Below are 6,526 nucleotides of genomic sequence, written 5' to 3'. Positions count from 1 at the left end.
TTATACGAAAATATAAGAGATACTCAAAATCCTTATACGAAAATATAAGAGATACTCAAAATCCTTATACGAAAATATAAGAGATACTCAAAATCCTTATACGAAAATATAAGAGATACTCAAAATCCTTATACGAAAATATAAGAGATACTCAAAATCCTTATACGAAAATATAAGAGATACTCAAAATCCTTATACGAAAATATAAGAGATACTCAAAATCCTTTACTTGAGTTGTTATCAACAAAAACAAAAAAGAATCAAACACTCTTTACACAAAAAAAAAAAAAAAAAGTTATTCCATCCATATGAGAATACAAAATTTATATTACAACTCTACTTGTTAATAAACCAAACTAAATCAAATATACTCTTTTAATATTGTCTAAAATCTACTTCAAATTGGCAACCTTTCCTTTAAATAAAATTGCATTCTTTTCCAACCAAATACTCCACGTGGCGGCTAACCAAACAAAATGATAAATTTTCTTTACCTTATTCCCTTTAATTAAGTAGGATACAAATTTTTCCAATCAATATTTATTTTTAGTGATTTTAACTCTTTAATATTTTTTAATTGTTACTATTAACTCCTCTATCTCTTTCTATTTATTTAAAAATCTTAATTTTTTAAAATATATTAACAAATTCATAAATTGAACTAATTAATATGTTTTTGTCCATATTATTATACTCAAAACTTGCTAATTAAATTACATGTTTGATTCAATAAAAAATAAAAAATTTACCTCTCCTCACATATACAATAAATCTTACAATGATATATAATTTATCAACTAAAATGGCACAAAACTTTATTGAGAAACGTTAAAAAAATTATTGAAAAATCAAAAGTGCAACACAACTCAAATTAAAATGACAGAAAGTGTAATTTAATTTTTACAAAAAAAAAAAGTGTAATCAAATTTTTCTTTATTGGAGATTGATCTCAAGCGTTAGATAACCAATTTAACACTCTATATTAAAAATTCTATTTTGTACTAATGGTTACTCAATAAAAGAAAATTATTTCATTAATTGAGAAGATGTTTAGTAACAAGTTGGTGAAGACTCTCTAGCTCAAGCGAAAAAAATTAATGTGAAAGATAATTTAACTAGATTATCAAATGCAAAGAGAAATATAAGATGAAGTCTTTTCTGTTCACATGTAAATTGGATTAAAAATAGCATATTTAGATATATAATGGACAATTTAATTAGTATAACGTTTAACATATAAAAAATTTAAACTATAAAATAAACATTAAAATTAATTTAATATTTAATAATAAAATTCACATAAATAAAAGATTGTCGACTAACGTTCAACGTGACAGCTACATTTTAAGCATGTTATAAAATTAAAAGAAAGATCTAATTCAAACTCTTGGTCTCTTTATAATGACAAGGGAAAATATATATTGTCCTACTATAGTTATGGTGAAGGCCAGGGGGGCACCTCTGTTTTTCTTAAAATAATGATGATGAATCGAACATTTTGAAGGAGAAATATACCCACATCATTTGATTATGCATTGTAATAGATGAAGAATTCGATACATTTATATGATTTTATAAATTTCAACAGAGATAGTGAGCGATATTTTGTGAAGTACAAAATCATTACAAAGTGTCAAATAAGTGTAAGTTCAAATTTGCAATATTCTTTTTGTATAAATTTTACAGTTAGATTCTTTTTTTTAAAATATTATAAAGTTTGATTGTGATTTTGAACTGTAAAAATGTGGAAACAACATTCTCGAGTCTCCACTTAGGCATTTAATCATATGGTAATAGGATAGCTCTTGTTTCCAAAAAATCAAAAACAATTTTAGTTTTGCGTTTAAGTTATGAGTTAAATTTTAATTTTTAAGTTTAAAGCCTGAAAAAATAAAAAATAAAATAAAATGATAAGTCAATTTTGTTACCACAAACTTATGAGGACAGTGGAAGTCACCAACGAGAAATTATTAAGAAAATTATTTTGATAATACTCGAGATTTCTCCGTCCTTTGAATCTTACTATATTCGTTGAAATCCAAATATTAAAATTAACAAATATGTCTTATTATTTTTTTAAGTAAAATAATTTGAATATTAAAATGTTATTTATTTATTTGATACTCACTCAGTATTTTAAACAGATTAACAAAAGTGATAAATAAAAAAGATAATGTCGATTCTACCAAATTATTTTTATTAATTATTGGTTTATTTCAATTATCATAAATACAAATTAGGAGAATAATAAATTGAAAGTGAAACACAAAATATTAATTAGATAGTACAAATGAAAAATAAATAAAATTGTATTATAAACAAAAAGTGATAATTTTTTTGGACAATTTTGTTTTGTAAATGTGTTAATTATTGTGGAGTGGAGGGACTAATAAGTTTAATAACATTGAATGAAAGCTGCGGTTTTTATGGTATGGTGATTGACGATCAATGGTGGTCAAAGAGAGTGTTCGAAAGAGATTGGTAGAGTCAAAGTAGTGGTCTTAGAGGTGAAAGAAGTGGCGAATGAGAGTTAGAGTGTTCAAATGTGATGGTTGGAATGATGGTTAACGGTGGTCGGAGTAGTAGTTGATGGAGTCATATTGGTTATCGTTAGGAGTCAAAAAGGCGGCCAACATGACTATATTGTTTAGAGGTGATGGCTGAAGTAATAGATGACGATTATCAGAGTGACGGCCAATGGTGATCGATATGGGTCAATATAGTGATTGACGATGGCTAGAGTAGTAATTAGCCGTGGTCGACCATCACTAAAAGTGACGTGTTAGAGTTAAATTAAAAATAAAAATTATAAAATCTACTTTCGTAATATTTGGTTTTATGGAACAGTTGTTTTTAAATTAAGTAAAAAATTGACTTAACTTTGATTTACCCGAAGATGTATCTGTTTTTTTTTTCCTTCATATAATTGTTTTCAAAAGAGAAAAATGGCTTTTAAAACTTGTTTGGAGTAGGTTACAGAAATATGAATAAAATAGTCTTTTCACTTTGGTCATAAGGGGCTAATTAAAACAGTTCAAATGACTTAGGGGAACATAAGATACTCTTTGAATTTATGGGCTTGGCCCGCAAACTGTGAAAGGAGGGGAAGAAAAGTTGGATTTGATACCTACACTTTGAACCTCTATACCCTAAACCCCTCAATTTAAGGATTTATTTGATATATTTTATTGATTTTAGTTCTTTGCTTTAATGAAATGTTTATGTTCTTATTTGCTTGATTAAGTAGAGATTTTCGTAGTTTTGCGTTGTTACTTTGTTTTAGTGCAGTGCTGAATTTTGGTGAGCAATCAACATGACCTATGTAGAGTATTTCAGTCATATCTGGAGTTGTAGAAGTCCAATTGGAGTCAAACCAAGTGCAAATAAAAGCTAAGACCCATAGCTACAACTTTCATGAAGACACCGGAACCAAATCCAGACTCGAAAGAGGAGAAAAATGCAATATACGTCGGACAACAGATGTTGTGCGCTTGAAGCGCGCCAGACGCGCCTGAGGCGCGTTTCCAGCCTTTCAGCACTATCCAGGCGCGCCTGAAAGCGCGTTTTCTATGTCTGGGGCGCATTTTCGGACCAGTAACACTGTCCAGGCGTGTCTGAAGCGCGTTTCATGCGCCTGGGGCGCGCGACGCACATCAGCAACCATAAAAACTCAATATTTCACTGTTTTAGGGATCTTTTTTCCAGCATCTGCTACTGCCCAAACGCGCTGGAGCGCGTTTTCCGCGCCTGGGGCGCGCGACCCGCACCAGCAACCATAAAACCACATATTTTTACTGTTTTAGACATCTTTTTCACTATTGGAAAGTTGAGAGACTTGTGCCCTAGCATAGAAACTCAAAGACGGTCGTTTCTATCATCATTGGAGCAGTTTTATCAAGAATCATTCATGAATCCTTCTTGTAATTCTTCTCTAATCTCTATCTCTTTTATCTCGAGTAACTAAACCATATTTGTTAGGGATGAGTGTAACAAGATAAAACCCTTATTTTTATGATTTGATTTCTAGTTATATGAATGAGTTTATTGAATTATTTTTCTCATCTATGTGCTTAATGCTTTCTATTGCTTGATCAACATTAAAATGTTCTATGATTTGTATTTTGAAACGGAAGTGGACTTTACGAATGCTTGAGATGAGAAATTCATGAATTTGTAGTCTAGACATAGGTGCAGGTCATGAAACCAATTAAATTAGTTGCAAAACAATAATTTACAAGAGAATTTCTATACGGTAATGCTTAATTATAATCTTAAATCTACTAAGGAATTAGGGGTTACTTTGGAATTAAGGGTTCTGTCACTAAGACACTAGGGCAAGAATAATAAAGAGAATTCGGTAATAATTCAATAAAGGAATTCAGTAACTAGGATCAAATTAGACACCAAGGTTGGATTCAAAGTGAAACTCATCCCTGACATTTTTCTTATTATAAAAGGTCAATTTTATTACTATTAATTTTAAATATTATTTCAATCAATCGAAAACTTTTTGTTCAATTTTAATAACTAAATATAATTCGATAGTAAAACGCAATCATTGAGTTCGACAGTCGGTACTACCGTTTTATTATTACTTGCAACGATTCGGTACACTTGCTGAAACGCTATCACCTACCCATATTCATTACCTTCGCTTTAACTAAAATAGATTAAAAAAAATAAGTGATATTACTGTAATTAAATTTAAAAATTATCAAAATATTTTAAATTCAATCATTAAGTATTATAAATCAAAATATTTTCTAACTCAACATTTCAAATGAGCACTCATTATAATACACATTCGATATCCAAAATAATATTTTATGAAGTTGCAAATATAATTATAAAGTCATGATTAATAAAATATAACTCTTAGTTATAAAGTCACAATTATTCATCATAATCAAATTCTTAAAAAATTTGCGAACGTTTATCTTTCGAGTATAAATATTGTGGTGATTCAATGATACTAATAGATGTTATAATATAAAAGAAAATAATTAATTAAACTTAACACTAATATAAAAAATAAATAAATAAATAAATAAATAAATAATATATTGATATAAATGCAGATCCAGAATGGGGTGAATACTATAGTGACTGTGCTAGATCACCCCGTTAATCACTCCAACAAGGATGACATCCTTGATAGACATCTTATATAAAAAAATTATCTAAAAGCACTAGCTGATTTTGAACCAAAAGATCGGGTGACTAAATTATTAAAACTTTAATCGATAAATAAAAAATGTAATATTACATTGTATATCAAAATTTAGATGGTAAATTTTAAAAATATATTGAAGAGGTAGTAAATCAAATTTTAGTTAATATTTTTAATAATTAAAAATTAATTAAAATTTAAGTTAAAATTTTTATTTTATTTTATTTTACAATTATAGTAGTTATTTTTTATAATTTTTTTATAAATTATTCTCTCTATTTTTTTTTATAATAGACATCTAGATTATAATTTATGCTACAAAAAAATTACACCTTATTTTAATCTTAAAAATTAGACCTAATCAAAAAGTACAATTTTAATAATTAAAAAAAATTAATAAAATAAATTTTAACTCATATACACATGACAATTCATTTGGTTAGATTAATTTATGTAACAAGAAAAAATGCACATATAATATGTTATTGTCACATATTAAACTCATACATCACATAACTCAACAACCGCAGTTCAACTCATAAACATAATTCTAGTTATAACTATATCATTTATTTTTCACATTCTTATAACAGTTATGATCATTCATTTTTTTAATTTTTTTTTAATAAAGATATTATTTTCTTATAAATATTCATTACTGCTATATATTCAATCACATTCATATATAAATCCGCCATGTTTTACTTTATATTAATTTTATTTAATATATTAATTTTTATTTAACAAACTATATAGTATTATAAATAAAATTAAAGAAAAATTATTTTTAAAAACAAAAAATTTGGAAATAATGAAAGACCTAGGTTTTTAATTGAAAGAGAGGTCAATAAAAAAAACATTTGTTTGACAAATGTCTAGGAATTCGATATGTAAAAAACACAATTGGCAGAGGTAAACTGTCCGATTTCATGGAGCATACAACGTCAATATCAACCTCAACAAAATTAGGTAATCCTTTCTGTTAACCTACCAATATCATTTTTTTTTAATAAATGTCAATATAAATTTAACAAATATGTTTACAAAATAACTCAAAAATAGATACAATCCAGCTATAAATACAATCCAGCTATAAATCTGTTCTAAATATTGAACACAAGAGACACGAAACAATTGTGTCTGCTAACATCACTCGATGGGATGTTGAATGAGGCGGTGAAAAGAATAGGAGAGTTAATCGTGCCTCGCCAACATCACTCGATGTGATGTTGAGTGAGTTGGATAAAAAGATAGGAGAGTTAAAAATCTCAACCCACCTCCGCCAAAAATATTTGTTAAACGTCAAAATTCAACGACTATTTTGTCACCTTAATGTTTAAGTCAGGAGACAGCTCA

Source organism: Cicer arietinum, chromosome 3 (assembly GCF_000331145.2).
Source record: "Cicer arietinum cultivar CDC Frontier isolate Library 1 chromosome 3, Cicar.CDCFrontier_v2.0, whole genome shotgun sequence".
In the NCBI taxonomy this organism is placed as follows: domain Eukaryota; kingdom Viridiplantae; phylum Streptophyta; class Magnoliopsida; order Fabales; family Fabaceae; genus Cicer; species Cicer arietinum.
This window is presented reverse-complemented; position numbering follows the sequence as displayed.